A 14,711-nucleotide genomic window follows, 5' to 3' on the forward strand; every position below is an offset into this window, starting at 1 on the left:
AATCTGTATGAAACTATTATAACTCAAGTTTGTGGTATGCAAGGTGCAGCCATATTTGAGGTTCTACTCACCCTGTTGTATTGGTGATTATATACTGTGAGGAGGGATGAGGATTTGCTGCTTTGCCAGTTTTAATAGAGGCGAGGTAACTAATTCGATTCTGGATACTCTCATCATGAGTTGCTTGAAGGTGTTCAAATTTGCTTATGAAATAGTCCCTTCAGAGCTAAGGAGATGGAAATGAGACACTAAAAGGCTTTCTTGAAGTGCTTCCATGTTTCTCAGCTCAGAACATCACATTTGATATTAATATTAGGTACTGAGGCAAAGTCATCAGGTAGAAAAGGGAGGAAATGTAGAAGCAGTCATTTTCTTGTGTGTTTCCTCGGGATGCTATTTTGAGGCTTTAAAAAAAAATCATGCTTTGCTGATGAAGCTGCTGTAAACCGGGGAAGTGGCAGATGTAATTTAAGTCCCAGGGCCCTGCCCTAGAAGAGGTCCAATACTGGCAGCATACATATTGCTTATATGAAAGCGAACAGATGGATACATTTGGTCAATTCTGCTGGGTTCATATGGAAACCTTCAGAATTTTTTCTTACTATTTTGAGTGGAATACTTAAATCTGTTATCTGCTGAGAGTCTGGAGTTGCCCAGGACGAGTCCTTTTGTAGCTTTGAGCAGGGACTGTTGCCTTAGTGTGAATGTCTTCGGTCATGTTTATGTGACTGATGGAAGTCTCCCCCAATTCCCCCCATACGCCAGGACCAAGTCAGCTACCGGAGGAGTGAGCTGAATTTTTTTCAGCTTCTGTGGCATGTGTACTGTCAGCTGAGTCTTAATCATGGAGTTATTACTGGTAGTGAAAATGCAGGAAAGAGAAGAAATTCAGCTTGCTTTTCAGATGCTGGATTGATTGCAGAGACACGTTTTGGTTATTGTTGGGTTGGGCAGCGGAGAGGAAGGAGGAGATGGGGAGAACAAAAACATCGTATTTTCTTTAATTAAGAAAAATACTAATTTTCTGATACTAATTCGTGTTAAGTTCTTGCTGACAGTTTTTGATGTTTCCCAATTCAAAACAAATGAAAGCAATCAAGTGAAGGGAGAAGAATGGAGAATCAAAGAGGAGGGGTGTAGCTGTATTAGAAGAACACAGCTTGAAGTGTTAATGCTTGGTCTGGGAGGAGGACAGGATTAATCTGTAATACCTGAAATTAGTTTTTTTTTTTTGGAGTGTCTTCATAGGTTAGTGTGTGTATACATGTTTGTATGCACGTGTGTAATGATCTAATAACATTTTATTTATGGTGCCAAGGAATGAATTGGCATACGACTAAATCATTGTAAAAGCCTATCATACAGATGGGTTGGCATCTGTATTGTCATGTAGCTATCTTTTTTCAACTACATAGCATAGAAAAATATATACATCAAGTATTTAGACATTATCAATGATAGCCCTGTTCAGTATTGAAGTTCTTAAAGAAACTCACTCTTACATTTGGGAATGTGTAAGAAATAAGATACTTTCATCAGGAAGTTTTAGTCTTAAAGCTTTCCAGGAAAGCTGTAAACAAAGCAAAAAGAAAAATTAAATCTCGGGTACTAAAAGCATGTTTCTATGAAGATTGCAGTTGTGAGAGTGCTCATTTCTCTTTTTTAAAGAAAAAAATTTCTTTGAATCATTAGTGACAATAACTTTCATTGAAAATGGGGATTAGAAAAGAAGAGTAGAAGCTGAGCTCATTGGGAGAGAGAAAGAGGGTTTGAATTTGACAAAATAATTTCTTCTCTATTCCTATTTCGTCCTCTCGAGTGGCAAACTTCTCCTAAAAAAAAACCTTCATCCTCTGTTGTAGAAAATGACCAACCCTTGTTATCTTCTTTGGAGGTTTTGTTTTGATAGTGGTACTGCTAGTTTTGGGGATTAACATGAATAACCCTATCAAATTTTGTTAAGACGTGGTACCAATCTATGTATACTATTTAAAATACACTTCTGTTAACAGAGACTTAACAGTCATTTCATTTTCCACTGTTCATCACATTCACACATGTGGGATGGGCATTAACAGATTGAGCTACATCTTTTCATTTCAATTCTGCAGTAGTGTCTCTTTGCAGGAATGTTTTATGGAGTAATAATTTTCTTCCTATTACAGACTTTCTAACTATGTTAATGGCAGTAGACTGGCCACAGAGACATTCGTGAGAACTACCTTTGCAGTGACATTTAAACAATTTATTTGATCTTGCTTTAGCATACCTGCTCATACCTTTTTTTTACTCTGTGGTCGACCTTAGGAGAACTTTGTGTATAATCATTGGTCTTTCAATCACATTTAACTTAACAAAATGGTATGCAAATTTCTGTGATATGTCGTTTCTGAACTCTTTGGGGTTTGCAGTGTATATGCTATCGGGTGGATACCCCTTGACTGCATGGGCATGTTTGAGTAGCAGCTGCCCAGCAGCTCCAGTGCCAATGGCAGAAGGCAACATGTCTTAACTGAGGTTGCTCTCTCTTACTGGTATACAGTTGTTGGGTGTACAACACCCAGCTTGACTTACCCGAAGCAGGAGGTGCTATCTAAATCCGGTTTTTGTGTATGATAACAGAGAAGGCAAAGCAGAGAAAGGTTGTTGTCAGGGGGGAGAGTTCTATGTATCTCACATTTATTATGTTGATTGATCATATTATGTCATTTAGAGAAATATAATGGTGTGGATTTGTGGCTGAAATGTGTTGCTGGTGTGGGAGTGCTTTTGGTTAGAAGGCTAAAATGAAGACTTTTACTTTGTGAGGGCAGATCCTGTCTTGTGCATGATGTGGCTTCACCTATACCACTTCATGTGTAGAGTGCTCTGAGGGTGAGAATGATTAAAACCAGGTACCACTGGCTCTATAATTGTCAACACTTGTATTGGTTTCTGTTGGAATCAAAAGTCTTAAAGTACAGTAGTCTTACAAAGCCATCCAAGGCAAACCCATGGAAATTAAAAGGCAAGGAATTAACTGAATTAATTAGTTAAAAAAAAAAAAAATCAGCTTGTTGATTTTTAGTATAATTCATGGAAATTAATTCTGTGAAATTTTCATTCCATGACAGCTGATTGGGTGGGAAAAATGTAGGATTGCAGCTGAATGTTTGCATTGACAGGAACATTCCCATTTGTTAAAAATAAAAACCTTGGACACTGACATCATAGAAATGTGTGTATGTGGGTTACCTGCTGTATTATGTCCCTCATCTGAGAAGTGCTTGAAGTACGTGATTAATCTGTTCAATTTCTGTTTAAACAATATAATTATTTATTTATGTTTGACCAAAAGATAAAGCCACATGTTTTAAGTTTGGCCTTTTCATACATATTTGCACAATAAGGTGCAGCTTACTGTGCTGGCTATATGTCATGCCTTCCCACTGAAAGTGAGGGCATGAAAATAGAGGTACTGCCTCAGAAAGTTATGTGAAAAGAAGGCTGGTTGCTTGGATGGGTCATACAGCTGGCCTTCACATATGTTTGTGCACAATGTGTTGTTACTGCATTACTGAACTGGATTCTTTTGGATTCTTTGTCCATGTGTAATAGCCTGCCTACAAATGATAATAATCACGGTGTCATGTTTAGTTCTCTACAGCACTGAAGCTTCTCTGTTGAAGGTGAAAATTCAAAGCAATCATCAGTTCTCCTAAAATTGTCAGTTTTGGTTTCCATGTTTTTGTGGTTTAAACAAAATCAGCCATAAACCACACAGCCCGTCTACTCACTCCCCCACTTCTTGCCCTCCCCCTGCTCCTGGAGGGTTGAAGAGGAGAATCAAAAAGAATGCCACTCCCATGGGTTGAGATAAGAACAGTTTAGTAACTAAGGTATAACACAAATCACTACTGCTACCACCAATAATAATGATAAAGGAAATAACAACACCTCAACACCAGCCGACCAATATCTCACCCCACTCCCCCCAGCCAATCACCGACCGATACCTCATCCAACCCTGCAGTGAACCAGCCCTTCCGGGTAACTCCCAGTTACATCCTGGGCATGGCGTGCTGTGGTATGGAATACCTCTTTGGTCAGTTTGGGTCAGGTGTCCTGTCTCTGCTTCCTCCCGGCCTCCCCTCCTCCCTGGCAGAGCATGAGGCTCAAAAAGTCCTTGGCCAGGCCAAACATTAGAGCAGCAACTGAAAACATCAGCGTTATCAGCACTGTTCCCAGGCCAAAAATCAAAACACAGCACTGCACTAGCTACTAAGGAGAAAAATAACTGCTACTGCTGAACTCAGGACACATGTTCATACCAGTTTAGTATGGGCCTGATTTTTCACTTATCCTGCATCTTATATACAACTATGGCTTGCTGTCAGAAATGAGTAGTCCAAGGGTAAGACAAGGGAAAATCAAGCTTTCTGTCCTCCGGGTGAAGGAAATTATATGTAGTTCAACTTTCTCAAGTGACAACATTCATTAGGCTGTTGCTACAGACATCTCCATATAGGCACAAATAAGTTCGTATTTTCTGGGCACTTCCAGTAATGAAATCCTAAGTCAACGCTTACAGAAGATCTTTAAGCTTTTTTCAGTGATTCTTTCACAAACTTTTCTTTAAAATTCTTCGATGGAAATGTGTGATCGCAGAAAGCTAAACCACTGTGAGTTTCCTCAGGCATCCTTCTTTTGGCTCCTTTCTTTGGAGGTAGGTGTGGGTCCTGCTTAACGTGTACACATGGGTTGACCATGTGTGCATTCTGGGTGCTCCCATATAGGACCATGCTAGTAGCAGTTCCATTGCGGCTGAAAGAAGAACACCTTAGCTGTCTCTCTTTACTGAAAAGAAATAAAACCCAAAGTTGAAGATACAAGTGGGGGGAGGAAACAGATAGTCCTTTCAATTTATATATTTCCATCTATGATTTTTGTTTTGCTTTTTTGGCTTAGTTTTATTTGTTTGGGCAAGTTTCTTGCCATTTACCTTTGCATTTGCATTTCCGATTGATTGGCAATTTTTAAACTGTTTATTGTGCTCTTTTGTTTAGCTGTTCAAGAGCTAAAACAAAAGCCACCAGGCCCTGTGAGGGACACATTTGCATGCGGCGAGCGTTGCCCTAGGAAAAAGTAATTGCTAATGCATATTTATGTGGCACAAATTTGCCATTTGTTTATGCATAAAATTATCAATAGTGCAGGGCGGCCCAGCCGTAGAAAATGGTGACCTTTTTAGCTTAATAAAGAGAAATCAGCTGTTATTGTGAAGAGATCAGCCATTTATTCTGTGTTGAGGGACACTGTCGGGAAAATGTAGATTGGTGCCGGCAATATCATTAAATGGAAGGCCAGTGACCCTTTCGGTATAGTCTATTATACTTTATCTAATAGGGGATAAATGACTCTGGTTGGCAAATAGATTAAAAAAAAAAAAAAAAAAAAGGAAAAAAAGGATAAAGAGAGAAATAAGAAAAAAACAAAACCCATCACTCCTCTGGACTTCTTTTTTATTGCTCAGCCATGTGAACAGGTAGATATCGAGGAGGTAATTGTGCACAAGCTGGATGGTATTTTTTAGTAGAAAAGAGACTTTAAAACAAAAACCAGCCACAAAACCTGAAACCCACTCTGTTCAGACTAGTTTTGAGTGGGGAAAAACAACCAGAGCCAGCTAGTGATTTTTCCTAGTTCATGCAGTCGAAAGCTATATTCTGAAAGGCTCATTCATGCATCAGATTTTGGCTTGTGAAATGAGAGCTCATAGTCTGAAAGTAGGAGGTAGGGTCTTCTCTGAAAACAGCTGGTTTTCAAAAAGAGTTATGCTTTTTTCTTGTACACGTACCAGGTTGGTTTTTTTTTTTCAAAGTGGATAAAAATTTGCCAGATTATACCCCAAGACGCTGAAGACCTCATCTGCAGGAGATGTAGCAACACAGTTTCTTTTAGTTGCTCCACTAATTCACCTCAGCCTTAATGGGCACACTTAAGACTTGAAGAGTTAAAAACTAACAGCTATAAACCTCAGAAAGTTCTTGTGAAAATGAAAGTAAATGCAGAAAACATCATGTTCCTGTGTTACTCTCATCCTGTTCACTGTAGTGCACCGCACTGTGTATAACTGGAAGCAGCTTTAACCAGAGATGAAATGTGGAGAGACATGAGTCACAGTGACTGTAAATGGTTGCAGTTTCTATGCACACTGGGTGGAGGGCAGGGCATTTGATGGGTTTTTTTTTTTTTTTTTTTCATCCCTGAGAAAGATCCTGCAGATGTTTGCAATAGCCTTATTTTACTTTGCAAAGGTTATGTTAGATTATGAGATTGCCTTATGTGCATACCAGCCTAGTTAGGTGAGATGAAATTCCACCCACCACCACTCTGGGACTGCCCACATTCAGAAGATGGAGGCTGGCGTCTGCCCACCCTTTTCCCTTGTGCCTTCAGAAAGTCCTGCGGTTATTCTGTGCTGTGGAAGGGCTGATCAGAGTCGTTTTGTGGCTTTGCTCTCTTTGCTTTCTAAAAAGCCTATCACAAGATAACATCATCACAGGAAAGCCACTACAACATTTGTCTCTAACTGACATCTTCCTGATGGCCTCAACAAAGAGGCAAAGGGTTGAATAGGACAAAGGAACTTGCAGACTGCATCAGTGGAAGCCTCTTCAAGGTGGGGTTGTGGTCACAGGCAAGACTTCTGTCTTGGAGGCTGTTGATCTGCTTTCGCCACTATTAAAATACAGGGAAAGCTAAAAAAATATCATTATAGTAAAATATAATACAATACTTAAAACTTAGTACATTACATCATGCAGAATATGATGTATTGCTCTCTATAATAGTGTTGTAAAAATCTTCATAAGAATGTGCTACACTTTCAGACTTCTTCATACCTAAAATTTTCTCTCATACTGGAATAGTTTTTGGAAAGGATTTCTTCAGTCTCCTGTTTTGTGCTTTTCCATTCAACTCCCCTACACAGAGGTCTTTGCTGTTTCTGGAATGCTGCCCTCGTAGTCTTCCCAAATTAAGGTCCGCAAACCATGTTGCTGTAGAAACGAAAACATTGTAGGAAATGTTTTGGAAATAGAAAATAAAAGAAAGAGCTTAAAGTATAACTTTTCTTAGGTGCATCCTGTGGGAAACATAGTTAAGATGAAAGTGAACTTAATTGCAAAGTAGGATCTAGGTTTCTTTGCATAACAACGTCCTTTTTTTTTTTTTTTTCTGCTGGTTCTGTCACACTGCTCAAGACCATAGCTGAGGAAGTACAGGGAAGTAGAGAGCAAGGCTTCTTCAGAAATCTAGAATCTAAAAATATCTAGGTTTATGGATATGAATTGAGTGGGGCTGGTTCCTTCCTCAGCTCCCGGTGTGTGTCTGTTGTATTAATGATGTGTTGGTTAGGGAAGGAAGATAAAGGACAAATTTTATATTTTATATTAAGCTAATTAATTGATGGATGTTTAATAAGATAACCAAGTAGCAAGAGTTAAGCAATTCATATTTTCTGGTTCTTTGAGGTAGTCTGATAGGACCTGGAGATCTTGACTTTTTTTGTAAAAGGAAATTTTGATGACTTATCTTCACTGAAGACTTTTTTCCCCTTCTTCAACATGGATTTATTTGGAAAAGCCTATAGAAATGTTCATCTTTCAATTCATGTTTGAGGAAATTTCTATACAAAACATCAAAACACATTTCTGTTTGCCCATCTATTGCTCAAAAATAATACACGAAATTGAGGTTTATCTTCACATAGTTTGCCTGCATGCAGAGCTCAGTATGAGCAGGGATGGTTGTCTTCTGAAACGTCATGCACCAGTTTGCACTTGATAGTAGTCTTACATGCTGCTGCTTTTCACAGAATGCTCTCAGAACTGTAGGGCTGGCAAAGTAATTCTATCAAGCTAAACCAGTAGAGAAAGTGCCTGGGTTTATATATTGGTGTTACTGATTTCAGAATTTGGTTGGCTGTATGTTTTGTAGCTTTTAAATAAAATAAATTTTTACTGATTTTTATTAAAATGTGTTTCACACTGCAAATTATTTGTTTTGGTTAGACTAGATTGATATTAATAGGTTGTAACACAGGGCGTTTAGGGATTCAAAACCTGACTGGAAGGACACCAAAAATGGTGCTGACTTTGGCTTGTGAGAACTTGGCATGTCATGTCACAAGTATAGTCTCAGATATGTTTATGCATCAGTGTTCATGTAATCCAGCTAAATAACATTAGTACTAGAGATTTTTTGTCTCATATCACTGCCTTAATATGTACTTGAGTCACGTAACACTCATTTTCCCAGTTTTGCAGCCAGGTAAATAGAGGTACAAAGCCTGTGGCAGGGCCACCTGGGTCCAACTGCCCAGTTGCACTCTTCCATGCAACAGTGTCACGGGCCTCTGCAAAGGGGTCCGTCCCAGCTCCTACCTTGTGCATCCCTTGCGTGTATACCATGTGCCACAGAACACTTTCTCCCTCTCTGCTGAAGGCTTGGGGGTAAAACAACAGCAACCACAAGTGCGAGAGGTGCCCAGGGTGATCTGGTGTGCATTGCACTTCTGAACTGTGGAGGACAAGGTGAAGTTTGGGAAGTCATGCTGTCTAATGTTAGTCATTGAAGTCCTGTGCTTTGTCATACCTGCTACTCTCACCTCTTCAGAAAGCTTAGGTGCAGCTCGGAGAGCCTCAAGGCAGTGGTTGAAGTCACGGAGTAAATGTGTGAGTAACCTTCCTACTCACAGGGTGACTGCTGAGAGTAGAGGCAGAGGACTTCTTGCTCATGGTACTGTACTTGCACCATAAACCATGCTAAACAGGCTAATCATGCAAGTTAAGCTGGTGCTATAAAAACAGAATTGGTGATTGTAGGTTAGCTGTTTAAACACCCAAGAGAAACAGGAATATGTAGTCACATCTGTCCCCTAATTCAATCTTTGTATTGATTTATCGTGGTAAGAGGTGCCACTTTAGTTCTAATAATGCAATAATGCCTATTTTTTTCTTTTTTTTTCCCTTTTTTTTTCTGCTATTACATATTTCTGTGGCAGCTTTTCCATGTGATATATTTTGGGTCACACATTAATTTACACCAGCCTCTGTTCTGCAAAAGGGAGTTCATGAACTAAACAAAAAGGAATGGGGAGGGGGATGTCTAGCAGAGCCCAGGCTTTTGTTTCATGTTTTGGATGTATTTTCTTTATAAAATCAAATTGTTGATATGCATTTGCTTTTATTTTTCTAGCCTTCCTCTTGCTGATGACCGGGTTCCTGTTTGATCCTGTTTACAAGCTTTCGAAGATTGAAAATAACCCCAACTTTTCTGCATTGGGTAGGAAAATAAAACCATATAAAGACATACAGCAATTACTCCGGAGGGCTAGCAACATGGAAGAGTGTGGTACGAAGGAAGAGCTTGTGGAGAAAAAGGGGAAGGTTACTAGGTTACCACAAAAGACATTAGTGTACACAATTTTTCTCACCCACTCTTTAAGACTAGGGAGGAGGGGGAGGATTTGGGTATATAGGCAAGTAAATAAGAATATTCTCCAGTGTGTGTATTTCCAGCGTAAATGTTTTGAATTTATCTCTGTTAACTCATTGAAGCTGCTTCGCAGTTCTGTTTATTAAAAAAAAACCACTAAAGAGCAAAAGATTTTTGAGGGTGTGGTTTTTTTTCTTTAAATTTTACTGGCAAGATAAAAAATTTGTCCAAGAGAAACGGCATTTGCTGCCACATCAGGATTAGAAGTGTAGCCACAGTGACAGGTAACATTTATGTCCAATTTTCATGGGTGGGAATGAGGAAAAGGTGTGGAAGCCAGTAGAGAGCCAGAGCCAGTATTACTGAGAATCTTGGAGCAACACTTAGATCATAGAATCATAGAATAGTTAGGGTTGGAAAGGACCTTAAGATCATCCAGTTCCAACTCCCCTGCCATGGGCAGGGACACCTCACACTAAACCATGTCACCCAAGGCTCTGTCCAACCTGGCCTTGAGCAACACCAGGCACAAAGCACTCACAGCTTCCCTGGGCAACCCATTCCAGTGCCTCACCACCCTAACAGTAAAGAACTTCTTCCTTATATCCTGTCTAAACTTCCCCTGTTTAAGTTTTAACCCATTACCCCTTGTCCTATCACTACAGTCCCTAGCGAAAAGTCCCTCTCCAGTATCCTTGTAGGCCCCCTTCAGATACTGGAAGGCTGCTATGAGGTCTCCACGCAGCCTTCTCTTCTTCAGGCTGAACTGCCCTAACTTTCTCAGCCTATCTTCATACAGGAGGTTCTCCAGTCCCCTGATGATCCTCGTGGTCCTTCTCTGGACTTGTTCCAACAGTTCCATGTCCTTTTTATGTTGAGGACACCAGAACTGCACACAGTACTCCAAGTGAAGTCTCACAAGAGCAGAGTTAGAGGGGCAGGATCACCTCCTTCGACCTGCTGGTCACACTTCTTTTGTTGCAGCCCAGGATACGGTTGGTTTTCTGGGTTTAGATGAAACCCTGGGACAGCCTTCTTTATTTAGGCATGATTTTGTCCACATGCAGAAGGCTATTCCACTGCCGAGGGCTAGTCCACTGTTCCTACTGGGACAAAATTTCCAATTGAGTTTGAATGCAGGATCATATGATTGACTGATAATACTCTGGTGCAAATCAGTGCTTTTCTGTTGCATAGTGAAGCCTTAGGAACGCAAAAGAGATGACAGTCTAAGTCGTGGTATTTTAAAATGGTTGATTCAGATACAAACAAATTTTATAATTTACTTTTCTCTTTCTAACTGCCAGAAGTCAGGGGTGACATTCTTGCATTTTTTTCCTCTTCTTAGTAAGCTTATCAAAGTAGAAATCACTAATTCACTAGCCAGTGCTTAATGATTAAGGAAGCGAAACTTCTACTTTAGAGGAAAAAAAGAAATCCTTTGCTGAGTCTACGAATGATTTTTAAATAATAAAAGCTTACCATGTACTGGGCAACTGATTTCTTTTTATTAACATTATTATTATTTTTTAAGGCTTTCATTCTGAGAGGGGTCACTAGCCTTTGAGAATTCAGCCACTTCGTTGACAAATCTGTCTTCAAAATTAAACAGTGTTAATTAGAACTTTATGCTGCAGTTTCTTACTTTTTAATGTGGGTGGTGGTATCAACAAAAATGTCTAATGAATTTGATTGAAGATGATTTTAAAAGGTCTGCCACCTGTAGATAAAAATGTGCATTACTACACATGGTAATTATTGAGACTGAAGGCCGTGACATGATCCTTTGGCCTTTTGAAATCAAAACACTTACTGTAAAGAATAAAAGGCACCAATTTCTCCATCTATGTTAATATAGGAAAGTCTGTATATTCAACTATGTCAATACACAGTAATATATCTAGGAGGAAAAAAAAGAGACTTTGGATTATGTTAAACTGAAGTTTCCCATCTTTTTCTCTACAAGCTTGTAAAACTCTCACTATTTTTGTATATGTTGAGGGATCTTTTTTGATCTAATGAAATAAATTGCTAAAAATATTCAGGTGTCTGAGCAGCAGCAAAGCATCTTTGAGCTACCCTACAAAAATAAACTAGTTTTGTGTGTGCAGGAAGAAAAAGAAAGAGTACAGAAACAGATTTCAGCTTCAGGCTTTCTACAGGGGCATTTGCAATAAGGGAGGGGAGTAATAACCCAGCAACTATCGTTGTAAAAATTATGAAAAGCACTTTGATGGTCCTTTTTAAAAGTCAGTTCACTAAACAGGGTCCAAAACAAAAGCCTGAAAGGCAACTTGTTGTTTGCCGTTAACAGCCTCAGCCCCTTGCTGCCAGTTGTGGTTGAGAACGAGTGCTTCTGCATACAGTAATGGTGAGAAAAACTAAAGGGAAATAAAGGATATGAATGAAAGATTTTCTGTTTTCATATGAGTACTTGGAACACAAAGCAAGCAAAGAAGCAGCAATCTTAGCTAAGCTAATGTAATAGAAAGCCATTGCACCCAAACTGTCTCAGCAGAACTTCCTGCATAATTAGATTGTAAATCTTCTCAACTGAGGAAGTTTTGCCCACGGTCAGATTGTCTAAGTAATAATCCATTCTACATAAATTAGAAGATTTGAACTGCTGGGATACATTATTACATCAGATCTGTTTTTTATTCCTAATATAACTAAGAACAACAAATGAAACAATTCTTTTTCTTTTCTTCTTTTTAATTATGTTATGTCTCTGGCTTTTGATTACCTCAGAAGGCCTTTCCTGTAGGTTTTTGGACTTTTCCTGAGCAATGATGATGAAGTTGTCATCTAGGCAGATTAATAAGTTTTTAGTATACTTTAGAAAGTGATATCACAGAATGCTTTGGCCCATCGTATTCTGTGATATCACTTCCTCAATGGAACATTTAGTCAGAGATGCTGCTGCTCTTTTTGTGCCTCAGTTTTTATGATGCTCTCCCACTGCGATCCCCTTCTTCTGCAGAGAATAGAACTGCCATCTTCAGGGTAAGAACTAATGGATGAAAATTTACTAATAACCAGTTTACAGAAAGCAGGCTTCGAAGTTTTTAATGAAATTATTTTCTTTGAGAAAAAGAAAATTGTGGGTCCTTGACATGAATATACAGCCATAAGTAAAAGTGATAGGGGTAAATCCTGAAGTCGTTACTTGGGCAAAAATTGCCATTGAAATGTCAGTATTTGATTTGCCTGAAGGAAACAAAGTGCATAGTGTAGCACAGATTAATTTTTATGGACTTGGTGAGGTTTTGATTATGTCTTAGGTTGAGTTTGGTTGGGTTTCTTTGTGTGTGTGTTTTACACTTTCACTATGAAATGGAAGAGTGGCAAACTTTTCATGAGAGCCTTTAGGACTTAGAGCTTTTGGGCTGGGCTCTCAACATGTCTGTTTATACTCCACTAATGCTAAAAAACCGAGAGGAGATGTGGAGGGGCTTGTGGAAGTGCTCAGAATGCTGCAGGCTCCCAGTTCCTGGGGCTGCTTTGGGCTTGCACCAACTCCATAATCTCCATTAGATGCATGTGTCAGAGATCTAGACCTGTATAGTGGTAGGAACTAGTAGCAGGACTGCAAAATCAACTTGATGTATATCCATGACTGGTTGTATTTCTGTTGTTGCTGTATGTGAAAGCATTGAGAAAAATGTAATATGAGGAAAAGGCTGGCTTCTGTCATTAATGAAGTTTTAAAATATCTATGTTCTTATTTAAAATTCATGTTGCATGATTATTTTTTTATTTTTTAAGAGGAAAAGGAAAACTATCTGAGGTGGGGTAAGTACTGAACTCCCTATTACCTATCTACTTCCTGTGTTCAAGTTAGAAAAAATTAAAAATTAAACAGATACTATTGAGATAATTCTGTATTTCCAAATATCTTGATTACCTGATGATGGTTCAGTGAGCTCAGCTGCCTGGCCAGCCTGCTCTGCAGAGCATTGCCAGATGTAGGCAAAGCAAAAGTTTTGGGGGAAACAGCAAGTACTCTCAAAGGTCCTGGAAATTACGTACTCCCAGAATCAGGGATGTGTAGTCACCCTTCTGTCAACTACTGGCAAAGGAGCAGATTTCAATATACTGTTTTTTTTCTATTGCTGTGAGATGCCAATGGATGAGAAAAAGGAATAGCACTTTAGAAAACATGAGGAAAAAATTAAGATCCGTAAAAGCCCTTTGAAACTCGTATTTTGGGGAAATACCAAAGCATTGGAAACGTAGAAGAGCATTGGAAGTCATGAGATAAAATATTATTTTTTCACTTCCACTTAAAATCCAAACTTGCTCTCATTACTGCCATTATAATTCTTAAAATTACTTTTATGTATTCAAATTTTATTATTGTTGCTATTATTACTATTGTCATTATTATTATATTATTATTATGTCATTATTACTATATTATTATTTTATTATTTAACAGCAAGTAGCTGTGTCTTTTTTCAGGAACATCAAATACAAAGAAAATCAGAAATCAGACCTCAAGACTACTTTTGAGGCAGAAATAATCCAACCATTATTTCTAGTGTAAAAGGTTTGTGAATAGCATCATTTGCCTAGAAGCTGTTTTCCAACCTAATAACTCCCAGAATAATGATCTAAAACTGTTTCCAAGAGGATTAAGGCCCATATAACTATTAGAAAGTACAAGTTTTTGAAAAAGCTTCTTTCTGATTGGTGTTGATGTGAGTTCTGATTTAGGTTAAAGCTGGTTGCTTAAGAGAATCAGTTTCAGTCTCTCTGAAGTCAAAAGTGTTGAAGTAATCCTCTGGAGGATTGTCTGAGGTTGTCTTTTTTTTTTTTTTTTTCCTTTATAGATATAATATATATGTATATATATATAGATATTGCTTATTGCTGTAATGACCTTAAAGACCGTCATTTGACTGGGTATTTAATCCATTTGGGAGGGGTTTTTTTAATCTTCTGCTTTAGTTTGCCTTGGGCAAAAACCATTCAAAATGGGCTGAGATTGCAGCTGAACACTTAGCTTGTTGGTTAATCATCACTTGAACACTCTTCATTGGAGAGACTGTGGAACAGAGAATTTGTCTGTAATGATACTGGTGTGTTTTTAAGGTCGTGCACATATTGTATGTACTCTCGTTAACTGCTTTTTTAGCTAGTGTGATCTGTCAAGGGAAGGAGGAGAAAACATGGGCTCAGGATGACTAGGGAACATCCAATGCTCAGGGGTCAGGTATTAAAGTTTA

General features: G+C 38.7%; 1 protein-coding gene across 12 annotated transcripts in view; it reads left to right on the forward strand.

Annotated features, from left to right (window-relative positions):
• The window catches only part of SOX5 (SRY-box transcription factor 5), a 651,142-nt gene that overhangs the window by 152,095 nt on the left and 484,336 nt on the right, over positions 1-14,711 (forward strand). For all 12 annotated transcript variants that reach the window (XM_065683868.1, XM_065683903.1, XM_065683877.1 and 9 more), the window contains one exon: positions 9,241-9,327. The gene's annotated coding sequence lies outside the window, so the exon portion shown is untranslated. The remainder of the gene's footprint in view (positions 1-9,240; positions 9,328-14,711) is intronic.

This window comes from Lathamus discolor, chromosome 1 (genome assembly GCF_037157495.1).
Source record: "Lathamus discolor isolate bLatDis1 chromosome 1, bLatDis1.hap1, whole genome shotgun sequence".
Classification (NCBI taxonomy): Eukaryota; Metazoa; Chordata; class Aves; order Psittaciformes; family Psittacidae; genus Lathamus; species Lathamus discolor.